We start from the raw sequence: 16,377 nt of genomic DNA on the forward strand, positions 1-16,377 counted from the left end.
TATAAGCCGTTGATTGAAAATAATAATTTGTATTAAAGAAGATTCTTTGTAGTACTAAATTTATTTTTATCGTATAATTAATCTTATAAATAATATAAATTAGGATTATAATAAGATTCAATTTTAAGATATATAAAAAGATCTTAGAACCGTAAACTCTTATAATCTTGACCTATTATAGTTAATTTATCTTCTTAATTTTTCTTTTTCAAGTAAATCTTGATGATATTATTTTTAATTTTATTTATTTTTCTTAGTTTTATCTTTATGTTTGCAGTAATAAACATAATTACTGTGTAACCATAAGTTAAAACTTGTTGCTGAGAGGCTTGGAAAACGCTTTAGTTTGAAAGATTCCAGCCAATATCTCCATAAGCCATAGCAGCAAAAGGAAACAAGAAGGGAAGAAATAATTATAAGGTTAGGCTTCTAATGGCACATAACCCTGCATTCATATATATATATATAGAATATCTACAATTATTTCCTGAACTATTCTTTTTATTTTAAATTTTAAATTTACGAAAAGTCGCCATTATTCTCATCGTTACTGACAATACAGAGTTAGAAACCACTGTTACGAACACTGATTTGGTATATGAACAGCAAGTCTGAATTTTAATTTCAACATTAAGGACTATTTATTTATTTCTTACTTCTTTCTTCTTCAGTTATTCCCATGTGATTTCTGTAAGCATGCCGTCGTCTTCAACAATTGGGAAATTTAGGATTCTCGAAATCAAGTTAGAATCTACCGGTCTGAAGAAAAGGAAAAGTAGTAGACCAACTGATAGGAACCGCTAGCTGTGATCTTATCTCACGTCGTCTTTTCAATATCAAGATAGCAGATAGAATTCAAGATAGTAGTGAGGAAGAATTTTGCAGCTTTTGCTCCTTTGGTTATGAGATTGGCGAGTATACTATTCCGATGAAGACGTCTGGGGTTGGACAACATAGTTCGATCCTAATAATAATTATGAGATTGGTCCGGGTTCGATCCCCGACAACGGCAATTTACTTTTGCACCCTTTTTCTTTGATCTTGCTGAAAGAACACCTAGCGATGGGTAAAAACAAAGGCTCAAACACAATATTTTATGTGCTTGTTCTTTTTGGTAGTTTTGAATATTTAATTGAAAAAATAATTTCAGTGACCAAAAATCTCATATAATATACGATTTTAACCAATTTTCTATGGATTTGCCAAAATGACCAACAAAATCGCAATGCGATTTTCCAATTTCGCGTTGCGATTTTCCCAATTCGCAATGCGAATAAGTAAATCGCAATGCGAATTTGGGAAATCGCAATGCGATACTAACTATCGTAATGCAATTTTCCTAATTCGCATTGCGATTTACGTATTCGCGTTGCGATTTTCATAATTCGCAATGCGAATTAGGAAAATCGCAATTGGAATACGTAAATCGCAATGTGAATCTTACTATCGCAATGCGATTTACATAGCGCCATTCGTATTAACGCGTATTTTTTTTTCAAATTCCAAACATGAATTTTTTCTTAATATATCGGAAACTGAACCGTCCACAGTAATCGCAACTCATAACCTCAAACCTAAAATCACAACACTCAGTCTCATCTCCATCTCTCACTCTCTATGACGAAATCCGTCCCCATCTCCGAAGATTTCCGTCCCCATCGCCGGCGAAATCCCTCACAACCATTCACGGTCAGAAATCCCTCACAATCATTCAGAAATGGAAAATCAACCTCCGAGGGTTAGTTTTTTTTTTTTTTTTTGAAAATTTTGCATTATTTTAGGTTTTTCATATTGAGATTGATGATAAGTTTACTGGTAATTTCAATAATAGATTAACCATTTCACTTAGATTTCTTATTAAATTCATTCGATTGCTGCCAATACTGCTAAACTGTTTAGCCTGTGAAGTTAGTATTTGTCTTTGTTTTGTCTTTTGGTTGAAGTAATGCAGAAGAAGAATAGTTTCGAGAATGAAAATCGCAACGCGGAAATAACTATCGCAACGCGAAATGAAAATCGCAACGCGAAACCAAAATCGCATTGCGATTTTCATTTCGCGTTGCGATTCTCTCGTTGCGATTTTCATTTCGCGTTGCGATTCTCTCGTTGCGATAGTCATTTCCGCGTGGCGATTTTCATTATCTCGTTGCGATTTTCGTTTCAACCAAAAGACAAAACAGTGTTGCAAATTTTAGTTTCAAGAATAAACTACTATTTATGTTTATTGTTTTTGGTATATCTTCACAGTGTAGTTTTTGGTATATCTAACTTGGTATGTTTATTATTTTTGTAGAACTTTTTTTCGGCTTCATTGACATTAAGGAATAAAGTTAGCCTAGCCACTACAATTGCTTCGAAGCTTTCACCTGCACAAAGAAAATTGTTTGAGGAAACCTGCTTCGGGCCATGGCTGAGAGTACAGCATCCGGGTGGAGATGCTAATTTGACCCATTTGTTGCTTCAGACCATGACTAGCGATCTACCCGACAGTATCCAACGTGGTGAGGAAGAAATATGGTTTCATTTTCCATCGGCGTATACTTGTTTTGGGCGGAAGGAGTTCTGCTTAATCACTGGTCTACGATTCGGACACGATGATGTAGGCCGGTACACTCGTCATATCACCCGCCCATCATGGTTATCCAGGGTTTTTCCTGATGAGTCAATAGAGAAGCCGAACTTACACGTCGACGACATGAAGAAATTGTTTAATAAGAAAGATGGTTTTACTCGGATGAATGACGTCGATGTTGTCTGAGTATGCCTTCTACTACTTTTGTATGCCGGCTTTTTAGGCAGAGAGGCCAGACAACCTATTCCTCAGGAGCTAATATTATTGGTAGAGGACCTAAATGCATGGAATCTGTTTCCGTGGGGTTCGTATATATGGAAAGCTACCTGGACTAAGTTGTCGTCTTCCTTTGATGACCGCAAAAGTTTGCAGGGCGATGGGTCGAAATACACTTTGTCAGGCTTTGTTTGGGCCTTTAAGGTAAGAATTTCTATATAATGTTTTCAAAATTATAATTAATTATTTAACAATTACTAATGTTTATTATTATATTGTTTGTAGATTTGGATATTCGAGGCTTTCCCCAGCATGCGGACATATGCATTAAAAACCTCAAATGATATTCCTAGGGCTATTTCCTGGAAGAGGAAACGTCTGTTGGATTGGGAAGACTTAATACCATATGCGACAATAAATAATGTAAGTTAACACAAATACTATCATATATAAACAAGTTATTAATAGTAGACGTTTAACTTTGTTTGAGTTTTTATATTTTTAGGAGGCCAACATTCCATTAATGAGACTGACACCCACGGAGGCTGAGCTTACCACTGATTGGTGGTAAGCTAGTCAGCGTTTTCTTGATGGCACGAATGATGAGCAGCCTCCACTTCCTCCACTTCGAGAGCCATCACCTCACCCAGAGCTATCACCTGATCGACCCGACTATACACCTCTACAACGAGAGCCATCACCTATCCCGTCACATCATCGAGCCTCTTCTCCACCATCACCTCATGATAGGCGACCGACAAAGATGCCACGACTTATATCTCCCTGTTCTCCACCTCTACCTCCACGGGATGAGTCAAGGGAGTTACGTGATGAGGTCAATGCCTTGCGTGAGAAGATCGGTACTCTACGCGATAACGATGGTGCATGGCGTGTGGAGGTGTCTACTTTACGTGGTGAGGTTGCCGCTCTACGTGAGATGGTAGTATCGTTGCAGAATGAGGTTCATACTCTACGCAACGAGGTAAGTTTAAGATTTTCCATATTTAACTTGATGATAAATTTACTCGTAATTTCACTTAAATTAACCATTTCACTTAGATTGCTTAGTAAATTTATTCGGTTGCTGCCAATACTGCTAAACTGTTTATTAACACTGTGAAGTTAGTATTTGTCTTTTTGTTTTGTCTTTTGGTTAAAGTAAATTTATTAGGTTGCTGCCAATTATGCTAAACTGTGTATTCTTTAACACTGTGAAGTTAATATTTGTCTTTGTTTTGTCTTTTGGTTGAAAGTTTGAAATATATTTGTCTTTGTTTTCACTGTTTAAATATCATGTATGTTTATTTACTGATATTTGTATTTAATTATTTAGCGGACCGATAAGGTGGATGCTTTATGTCGGGTTTTTCTTGCACGACAGAGTTCACGCATCAGACGGCGTGCACGTGCTATTAAGTCTCCGTACACCCCAATAGTGCGAAGACACCGCAAGAAGAAGCCCGACTCGCCTATCATCCCTCAAGAGTCCACTCCTATCGTTGAAGAGGCCCCTATCATTCATCGAGAGTCCCCTCCCACCGTTCAAGAGGTCACTGTCATCGTTGAAGAGGTCCCTCCCACCATTCAAGAGCCCGATTCACATGGCGTCATATGTAGGATTCTTGAGAAACCCTCTGACGTGCCGGACATGATGGATTCAAGTTAGCTCTCGTATGAGTTACCGACCAGTACCATACCGGTATCTGAAGTGGAGAGGAAACAACTACCGGACACAATTCTGGATAACACCCTTTGGGCTAAGACCGCAGTTGATTTTTATCTACATGAGCGGAGCCAGGGGTGTTGCACTGACATATGCAAGCTCAACGATGATATCTATTTGTTGCTTGATCGGTCTTGGTGTGATATATTATTAGGGGTCGAAGACAATGGCTATTTCGATGGAGGGGTAAGTCTTATATTTTTCTTATATTTTAATTTGATTTTTTTTTTAAATTTATGTAAGTTACTAATATATGTCTTTTTTTGTAAAACAGCATATCGATGCGTGGGTGTCACGTCTGTCACGTCTTCTAATAATTAGGAAACTTAAGGAAAATAAAAGAAATACACGATATACAATTATGCCGACGTCTTTTAACGCCGTTCACTTGAAGAATCAACGAGATGAATCATTTGCATTGGGCAATGGACAAGCTAAACTTTATCCTGCATAGTGGGAGGTCGATAAGGTTAGTGTTTATTTTAGATTGAGTTTAAAGGTATTCATAAATAAGTGCGCAAATGAATGAATTATTACTTATGATTGCAGGTGTTTATCCCTGGTTTGGAACGTAAACATTGGCTTCTCGTCGAGCTTCAGATCCTATCCCTTAAGGCAATAGTACATGACAGCATGATAAATTACATATCATTGGCTGATTTAAGAGATATTATTAAGGGATGAAACTCTCATTTGGCTAAATTCTTGGATGCGATAAATTATTAGACTCGTTCTGGAAACAAGAAGCCAAAGAAGCTCAATATTACAGTTAGCAGAGACGAGACCGCACCACAATAAACGAAAGGACCCAGAGGGGATTGTGGTCCTCTCGTATGCTTGGCGTTGGACCGTTTGATCACAGGAAGTATAAAGTATCTACCTCCCATCGATAGAGATAGAGCTGCAGTAGGCTTGTGGTTTCGGCATTATATGGCTAGATCGATATATACGAGACGATGCCTACCTGCATCCGCGTTATAAAAATGTCCATAAACAATTGGTATGTTTATAGGCTTGTGGTTTGAAAATGTTTGGTTAAGTACCTAGAATTCAATAATTTGCTGTTTGTAGGTTTTAGATGTGTAGAAAGTGTTGCTTGAGCAAATGTTTGGTTTATGCAGGTTAATCTCAGAAGTGAGCTGCGTGAAAATAATGTATGGCTGCAAAAGTTGATTCAATAGTAGATGAGGAAATAAGAATTATTGCTTATTCTTTTATTGTTTAATTGATTTGTAAAAGGTGATTTGTAAAAGTTGATTTGTTTAATTGATGTTAACATAATTCTTATTTGTTCTTGTTTAATTGATTGAAATGTAATGGTTGATTTTGTTGATTTCAATCTGCATTATGTTGAAGGCAAAAATTACTATCGCAATACGAAATGAAAATCGCAACGCGAAACTAAAATCGCAACACGAAACTAAATTCGCGTTGCGATTTTCATTTCGCTTTGCGATTCCCTCGTTGCGATTTTCATTTCGCATTGCGATTCTCTCGTTGCGATTTTCATTTCGCACTACGATTATCTCGTTGCGATTTTCATTTCGCATTGCGATAGTAATTTCCGCGTTGCGATAGACATTAAGATGATTGTGAATGTCATTTCCGTGTTGCGATAGTCAAATGATTGCCTATTAAATGATAACAACTGAACAGATCATATCAATTTTCAAACTCAAGTTACTAATACATGCCTAACTGAAAATGTTAAAAGTTCACACATAAAATCTACATAATACAACGTTTGCATTTAAAAATCACCTAAGTTAACAGTCCCAAAAGGTGAAGCCATTTGTGATTGGGATTTTAAAGATGATTGCGATTTTGATTGCCTTTTTCTTGACACCATATGAGCTTTTGGATTTTGATGATGATCCATATGTTGGTAGAGGAAAAGATAATTGTGATGGCACTGGTGATCCACATGTCAACCTTGTATGACCACTTTCCTTGCACCGACTACATGTCGATCTCTTCTTCTCTTCACCCTTAGACGGTATACGATCGTGACTTTTTGGTCGGCCAGGTAGCCTCCTGTCCATGGCTGGTGGCAAAACTGTTTGTAAGTCATCTGGTATGTCCCACTCAGAAGGATGTAGAATAGGGTAGACAATCTCGGCATAAGTCTGTCGATATACTTCTGTAGTGTAGCAATCCATAGCGTATGTGCTTGAATCATCTTGGTTTAGATGAAGAGAAACTTTTATAACATGGCCACACGGATAACCAGATGTTTTCCATTTCATACAACTACACGTCCTTGCATTTAGATCGACAAGCCCATTTAAGTTATTATCCAGTACTTCAAACAAAGTGTTTGAACATGGTTCAACTCTCCATGACGTTGACTTCACAACACGTTTCGTTATCCTTTTTTTTCAGTTCATGGTGTAACACGATGTTCCAATGTTCCTGTAAATTTAAATAAATAATACTTAGTAAAATATATGACAAGTTACGAATTCAAAGAAATAATACCTGCATGGTTTCTTTTCTTGTAGTACCACTGTTGAATAGAGGCTCGAAAAAAACTCCATTAACATAGTAATGGTAATTTTCGGGAATGACGACTTAGAGCGTTGATTGATTCTGCACTATTAGACGTCATGAAACCATATCTTGCTCCAAGTTGATGTACTCTTGACCATCTTTCAAACCTGGCATCTTCTAGTGTTTGAGCATACTGAGGCAAAACACATCTTAAACAGTTTATATGCTTATTGAAATCCACTTCCCGATAAGCTTTTACAGCCTTCCAGTATGTCAATTTGTGCTTTTTTATACCATCAAACCTTGATTTTAGATTTCTATACAAATAAACACCACAAAGTCCATGAAAAGCATCTGTGAAACACCTTCTAACAGCGTTGTCAATTGAGTTTGCCCTATCGGATATGATTGTCAGATTGCTAATAGGACCTATGCAATCCCTAAGATGCCCCATAAACCATGTCCATGAATCAGAGGTTTCAGATTTGCCAACCCCGTAAGCTATTGGCAATATCCCATTGTTAGCATCCATGGCTACTGCTAATAAGTTTACTCCAAGGTATTGACCTTTCAAATGTGCTCCGTCAACTATAATAACTGGGCGCATGCAAGTAATAAACGAACGAATCTACAAAATAATATACACAAGAAATATAATCATTTAAATGTGAAATGCATGTAACTAACAAAAATGAGTCAACAGAATTATATTGATTTACTAACCGCAGCACCAATGGCGATAAACAGCAACTCAAAGCATCCATCTCTATCTGTTTTGATATGAGTTACCGACCCAGGATTTTTCAGCTTTAAATTGTGACAATAAGCCGGCAGTTTGGGCAAACGATGCTTCTGGCGACCCCCTCAACAATTCCAAGGCATAACATTCGGCTCTCCAAGCTTGAGAATATGATATACTAATCTTGAATCGAGCATTCATGTCAGTCATAATTTCATGTCCCCGATATACCCTGCCATTCAAAAACATTAACTCAGCCAGAAAACCACCCAACACCTTTTTGTTTGCTTGTCTATGGTGAGGAAAAACTTGGGTTATTGAACATGTATGTTTATCAATAAAAGTCCTAACTTGAAACATTTCGTAATATTTTATCCTCTTTGCAATCATACGCCACGTACAGTTTTTGTCAATCATACACCTTGTTTCGAAACGATCTTTGCTTGATTTGTTAACTTTTAGTTGATAGCCATCTTCCACACATTTCGTATACAAAGCTATCTTCAAGTCTTCCTTTGTATCAAAACAATCATCTTTCTTGATACGAATAACTTTTGTGTAACAATCAACTGCTTTCTTTACCAACTCTTCTTCCGGTATCTGAAGTAATTCTGGCATATTCCAGTTATACTCCCGTGGCATTTTCTTTTCTTCAGGGACTTTTTCTTTTTTCTTCTTCTTTTTATTCTTCAGGATTATATGAATTACAGAATGGATGTTCAACATGTTCATTCACAGTCGTAACTTCCTCCTCATTATCATCAACAACATATTCCTCGGCAACGGTTGTTTCATCATCAAAATTCGGGTATTGACCAATATCAAAATCATTACACGCAGGGTCTGTTTCTTCTTCTGAAACATCATCAAAATCCGAGTATTGACCAATATCAAAGTTCGGGTATTGACCAAGATCAAATTTCGAATACTGACTAGTACTCACAATTTTTTCTGTTGGCTCATCATCGTCTAATTGGTCAATACGAAAACCGAAATTTAGTGCTGAAAGTTGATTGGGATTTGGATTAGAGAAAGGTTGTGGGTTTTGAGAAAAACTTAGTTGATTACTACCCGCTACTGACCCAACAATACTACTTCTAGGTTCAACAACATACAATGTAACATCATCACTTGAAATACTAATGTAAGCAATGAATCGTTCAACATCTTCATTGTCGGTTAACAAATAAACTTTACCATTTCTCTGATAAGATAACCTAAATCCACTTAGGGGCTCTAAATTCAATTTCTTTGAAACACGTAACATTGTTTCATAAGTTAACTTTTTTAATGACAGTTTTAGTTGAAGATTCATGGGTAAAGGCATATATTGTAAAACACCATGAACATTCTCCCATGACCCTCAAAAACAAAAATCTATCCAAACATGATCAACATTAGATGATTTCATGGTTGTAAATTGATTTACTAAACAAACGAGCTGCGAAACTAAGACCTGTTGCCGGATGGGGAAGGATGTAGGAACGAATATAGGAACGGATATCGCCGGAGAGAGTGATAGATGGAGATGAAATGAGTTGCGATTTAGGGATTTAGGTTATGAGTTGTTGCTGCTGCGTAGATATATACACAAAAAATTTGTGTTGCAAAACTACAACCTATTGCGAACTTTAAAAATCGCATTGCGATTCTGTATTATCGCGTTGCGAAATTAAGTATCGCGTTGCGATTTTCCTAATTCGCAATGCGAATAAGTAAATAGCAATGCGAATTTGGAAAATCGCAATGCGATATTGACTATCGCAACAAGATAATACAAAATCGCAATGAGATTCTGACTTTCGCAACGAGATTCTGAAAATTGCAATCATCTTCAAAATCCCAATCACAACCGGCTTCACCTTTTGAGACTGTTAACTTAGGTGATTTTTAAATGCAAACGTTGTATTATGTGTATTTTATGTGTGCACTTTTAACATTTTCAGTTAAGCATGTATTAGTAACTTGAGTTTGAACATTGCTATGATCTGTTCAGTTGTTATCACTTATTAGACATTCATTTGACTATCGCAACGGGGAAATCGCAACGCGAAAATGGCTATCTCAATGCGAAATGAAAATCGCAACGTGAAAATGGCTATCGCAACTAGAAAATCGCAATGCGAAATGAAAATCGCATTGTGATTTTCTCGTTGCGATTTTCATTTCGCATTGCGATTTTCTCGTTGCGATAGTCAGTTTCGTGTTGCGATAGTGTTTGCCTTCAACATAATGCAGATTGAAAATCAACAATCAACTATTACATTTCAATCAATTAAACAAGCACAAATAAGAATTATGTACACACCAATTAAACAATCAACATTACAAATCATTTTTTACAAATCAATTAAACAATCAAAAAATAATAATAATTCTTATTTCCTCATCAATTATTGAATCAATGAATCAACTTTTGCACCCGTACATCCATTTCACGCAGCTCACTTAAGGATTAACCTGCAAAAACCAAACATTTGCTCAAACAAGACTTCATACACATCTAAAACCTACAAACAGCAAATTATTGAATTCTAGGTACTTAACCAAACATTTTCAAACCAAAAGGAGTATATATGTTAACAAAACTTGCATTTGACTTACCAATTAACAATGGATACTTTCATAACGCGGATGCATGTAGGCAGCGTCTAGAATATATCGCTCTAGCCATATAATGCCGAAACCACAAGCCTACTGCAGCTCTATCTCTATCGGTGGGAGGTAGAAACTCTGTGCTTCCCGTCGTCAAACGCGCCAAGCACATGCATACGAGAGGACCACAATCCCCTCTGGCTCCCGGCGATTGTTGTGGCACGGTCTCATCTCTGACAACTGTGACATTGAACTTCTTTGGCTTCTTGTGTCCAGAATGAGTCCAATAATTAATCCCATCCAAGAATTTAGCCAAATGAGAGCTCCATCCCTTGATAATTTATCTCAAATCAGACAGTGATATATAATTTATCATGCTGTCATATACTATTATCTTCAGGGATGGGAGCTGAAGTTGGACGAGAAGCCAATGACGACGTTCCAAAACAGGGATAAACACCTGCAATCATAAGTAATAATTCATTTATTTGCGCACTTATTTATGAACACCTATAATTTTTTTTAAAAATAAACACTAACTTTATCGACCTCCCACCATGCAGGATAAAGTTTAGCTTGTCCATTGCCCAACGAAAATGATTCATCTCGTTGATTCTTCAAGTGAACTGCGTGAAAAGCCGCCGGCATTATTGTATATCGCGATTTTTTTTTATTTTTCCTAAGCTTCCTTATTATTAGAAGACGTGACACCCACGCATCGATATACTGTTTTACAAAAAAAAAAGACATATATTAGTGAATTACATTAATTTTTAAAAAAAATTAATCAAAATCATATATAAGACAAATATAAGACTTACCTCCCCATCGAAATAGCCACTGTCTTCAACCCCTAATAACACACCCCACCAAGACCGATTAAGCAACAAATACATCTCATCGTTGAGTTTGCTTATGTTAGTGTAACACCCTTGGCTCCGATCATGTAGATAAAAATCAACTGCGGTCTTAGCCCAAAGGGTATTATCCAGAATTGTTTCCGGTAGTTGTCTCCTCTCCACTTCAGATACCGGAAGGGTACTAGCCGGTAACTCATACGAGAGTCAACTCTCATCCATCATGTCCGGCAACGGTGGGGGTTTCTAAATAATTCGATATATTACTCCCATGTGAATCGGGCTCTGGAATGGTGGGAGGGACCTCTTCAACGATGATAGTGGCCTCTTGAACGGTGGGGGGACTCTCTTGAGGGATGATAGGGGCCTCTTGAACGATTGGAGGGGACTCTTGAGGGATGACAGGTGAGTCGGGCTTCTTCTTGCGGAGTCTTCGCACCATTGGGGTGAACGAAGACGTAATAGCACGTGCACGCCGTCTGATGCGTGAACTCCGTCGTGCAAGGAAAACCCGATGTAAAGCATCCACCTTATCGGGCTGCTAAAAAAAAATAATACATAAATCAGTAAATAAAAAGACATGATATTAAACAAAGATAAATATGTTTCAAACTTGCATTGTATTCACCCAAGTCATTATTCTATCATAGTTCACAAAATGCATCAGATAACATTCCAGAAGTAAGCACTTATATAAACATTTAAAATGACAACATATATAAACATTCAAGAAGAAGAATAGTTTACTTTCGCAACACGAAACTTACTTTCGCAACGCGAAAATGACTATCGCAACGCGGAAATGGCTATCGCAATGCGAAATGAAAATCGCAACGACAAAATCGCAATGCGAAATGAAAATCGCAACGCGAAACACAAATCGCATTGCGATTTTCATTTCGCGTTGTGATTTTGTCATTGCGATTTTCATTTCGCATTGCGATTTTGTCGTTGCGATTTTTATTTCGCATTGCGATAGCCATTTCCGCGTTGCGATAGTCATTTTCGTGTTGCGAAAGTAAACTATTCTTCTTCTGCAAATTGAAACTTGAATGGATTGCATTACTTCAACCAAAAGACAAAAACAAAACCAAAAACAAATACTAACAAAAATAGTTTAGCAGTATTGGCAGCAACCGAATGAATTTATTAAGCAATCTAAGTGAAATTACGAGTAAATTTATCATAAAGTTAAATATGAAAATCTTAAACTTACCTCATTGCGTAGAGTATGAACCTCATTCTGCAACGATGCTACCATCTCACGTAGAGTGGCTATCTCATCGCGTAAAGTAGACACCCTCAACACGCCATGCACCATCGTCTTTGCGTAAAGTATCGATCTCCTCAAGCAAGGCATTGACCTCATCACGTAACTCTCCTAACTCATCCCGTGGAGGTGGAGAACAGGGAGATAAACGTCGTGGCATCTTTGTCGGTCGCCTATCTTACGGTGATGGTGGAGAAGATGCTCGATGATGTGATAGAATAGGTGATGGCTGTCGTTGTGGAGGTGTATAGTCGGGTCGATCAGGTGATGGCTCTAGGTGAGGTGATAGCTCTGGGTGAGGTGATGGCTCCCGAAGTGGAGGCTGCTCATCATCCGTGCCATCAAAAAAACGCTTACTAGCTTGCCACCAATCAGTGGCAAGCTCAGCTTCCGTGGGTGTCAGCCTCTGTAATGGAGTGTTGGCCTCCTAACAATATAAAAGGCTCAAACAAAGTTAAACGTGTACTAGTAATAACTTGTTTATAAACATATGGTAGTATTTATGTTAACTTACATTATTTATTGTCGTATACTGTAGTAAATCTTCCCATTGCAAGGTTCGTTTCCTCTTCCAGGAAATAGCCCTGGGAATATCATTTGAAGTTTTTATTGCATATGTCTTCATGGCGGGAAAGGCCTCAAATATCCAAATCTACAAACATATAATAACAAATTAGTAATTGTTAAATAATTACTTATAATTTTGGAAACATTATATAAAAATTCTTACCTTAAAGGCCCAAATAAAGCCTGTCAAGTGTATTGGAACCATCGCCATGCAAACTTTTTCGATCATCCAAGGCAGACGATAACTTATTCCATGTAGCTTTCCATAAATATGAGCCCCACGGAAACAGGTTCCACGCATTTAGGTCTTCTACCAATTTGATTAGATCATTCGGAATAGGTTGTCTGGCCTCTCTGCCTAAAAAGCCGGCATGCAAAAGTATTAGAAGGTATACTCGGACAATATCGACGTCATCTATCCGAGTAAAACCATCTTTCTTATTCAATAATATCGTCAGGTCTTCCACGTGTAGATTCGGCCTCTCCAGCTCAGGAAAAACCCGGGATAACCATGATGGGCGGGTAATGTGTCTAGTGTACCGACCTACATCATCGTGTCCGAAGCGTAGACCGGTGATTAAGCAAAACTCCTTCTGCCCAAAACACGTATACGCCGGTGGAAAATCAAACCATATCTCTTCATCACGACGTTGTATAGTATCTGGTAGATCCCTAGTCATGGTTTGAAGAAACAGGTGTGTCAACATCGCATCTCCACCGGGATGTTGTACTTTCAGCCATGGCCCGAAGCAAGTATCCTCAAACATTTTTCTTTGTGTAGGTGAAAGCTTCGACGCAATTGTTTTGGCCAGTCTGACTTTATTTCTTAAGGTCAATTGAGCCGAATAAAAGTTCTACAAAAACAATAAACATACTAAGTTAGATATACCAAAAACTACACTGTGAAGATATACCAAAAATAATAATAAACATAAAGAGTAGTAGTTTATTCTTCAAACTTAAATTTGCAACACTGTGAATTTCTTATTTGTCTTTGTTTTTTGGTTGAAGTAATGCAATTCATTCAAGTTTCAATTTGCAGAAGAAGAATAGTTTCTGAAAATAAAAATTGCAACACGAAAATGACAATCGCAACGCGAATTTGACTATCGCAACGAGAGAATAAAATCGCGTTGCGGTTTTCATTTCGCGTTGCGATTCTCGGTTGATTTAATAAGCAATCTAAGTGAAATGGTTAATCTATTATTGAAATTACCAGTAAACTTATCATCAATTTCAATATGAAAAACCTAATAATAATGCAAAAATTTCAAAAAGAAAATAATTAAAAAAACTAACCCTCGGTGGTTGATTTGGTTGATTTTCCATTTCTGATTATGAGGGTGGCTCTGAGAGATGGAGATAGACGGATTTCGCCAGAGATGGGGACGTATTTCGTCGGAGATGGGTGAGAGAGTGAGAGATGGAGATGGGACTGAGTTGTGATTTTAGGTTTTAGGTTATGAGTTGCGATTACGGGATATACTGTGGACGGTTCAGTGTTCCAATATATTAATATTCGTGTTTGGAATTTGAAAATAAAATACGCTTTGCGATACTAATGGCGCTTTGAAAATCGCATTGCGATTATGTATTATCTCGTTGCGAAAGTCAGTATTGAGTTGCGAAATTAAGTATCGAGTTGCGAAAGTCAGTATCGCGTTGCGATTTTATATTATCACGTTGCGATAGTCAGTATCGCGTTGCGATTTTCCAAATTCACATTGCGATTTACTTATTCGCATTGCGAATTGGGAAAATCGCAACGCGAAATTGGAAAATCGCATTGCGATAGTCATAATCGCGTTGCGAATCTGGAAACTGATTTGCGATAATGGAGATCGCGTTGCGAATTAGCGATCGCATTGCGATTTTGTTGGTCATTTTGGCAAATCCGAAAAAAGTTGGTTAAAATCGTATATTATATGGGATTTTTGGTCACTGAGTTTATTTTCTCTATTTAATTTCTTACAATTTTAAATAGATATAATTTTAAAATACATAAATATTTGTTTGAATAATTATTATGAATCTTATTTTATGATATTGTTAAGTGTTTATAATTTTATTTTATTTTTTATTAAATTAATTTCATCTAATATTATTAGTGGAAAATATAAAAAAATTAAGAAAGACAAATGGGTGGATTTGGACTTGGGGCTCTTGAATGAAAAATCCTAACCATCAAACCAAATTAACAGCTTGCTATAGTATTGACAAATATATTCTTATATTTAGAATATAAATATCAATATATTTTATATATTATTTATGTTATAAATATATTAATATTAAAATATTTTTATAAAAGTATATTATTATATTAATATTTTATAACATACATAATATATTTATAAATATAAATAAATAATAAATAATAATAATGGATTAATGAAAAATATATTAATTATAACATAATTTTGTAACATTAAGTATAGATTCTTTTAACATAGCAATATAGGAGTATATTTGTTAATATTATAAGAGTCTTTTTTATCCCTTAAGTTTTATCACTTGTATTTCTTAATTTCTCAACTTTTCCGTCAATAAGACGTTGACATAATTTTTGTTGGATAGATTAACTTATTAATAATATTATAATAATATTAATATCATAAAAATACTAATAATATTAATTTCATAAAAATATAATATTTTTATGGATGTAATATATATCGTGTCATCATTTTGGATACATAATATATATCAAGTCATCAATTTTGATACATAGCATATACTACAACATCATCTATATACAAATGATATATGTTGTCGACATTTTAAACATGTGATATGCGTTATCCCATCACTTATATACATAACATAATGTCATATTAATACTTCATACACATAGATTATATCACGTCAATGAAAATTGATAACTATTAATCAATTACTAAATTTCATAAGAAATATTTTGAAAAAAAATAAAATATTAAGAGCTATAATACTTTTAAAATAATAGAGATTAAAGACAACTATCCAAATAAATGTTACCTTTCAAATACAAATAATTTGCATTATTTTGTATATCTACAATTAAAGTACGATTAAAGAAAGAAAAGGCAATTACATCATACCTCCTTAGATCATTGTTTAATTTTTATATCGATAATCGAATTTTAAAATATTTCGATTGAATATTTAAACTTTTAATATCATTTTAACTATATTATTTTTTTCAATTTAACTATCAATTTAATTATTAAACAAATCAGTTAAAGTTTTAAATGCTTGTTTATATTTACAAAGATTATATTTAAAATGTATAAATTAAAATTTAAATATAACCACACAAACACCTAGATATTTATTAAAAAAAAATAATCTTCAATATTTATTCTATTT

This window comes from Hibiscus syriacus, unplaced genomic scaffold (genome assembly GCF_006381635.1).
Source record: "Hibiscus syriacus cultivar Baekdansim isolate YM2019G1 unplaced genomic scaffold, ASM638163v2 tig00111238_pilon, whole genome shotgun sequence".
In the NCBI taxonomy this organism is placed as follows: domain Eukaryota; kingdom Viridiplantae; phylum Streptophyta; class Magnoliopsida; order Malvales; family Malvaceae; genus Hibiscus; species Hibiscus syriacus.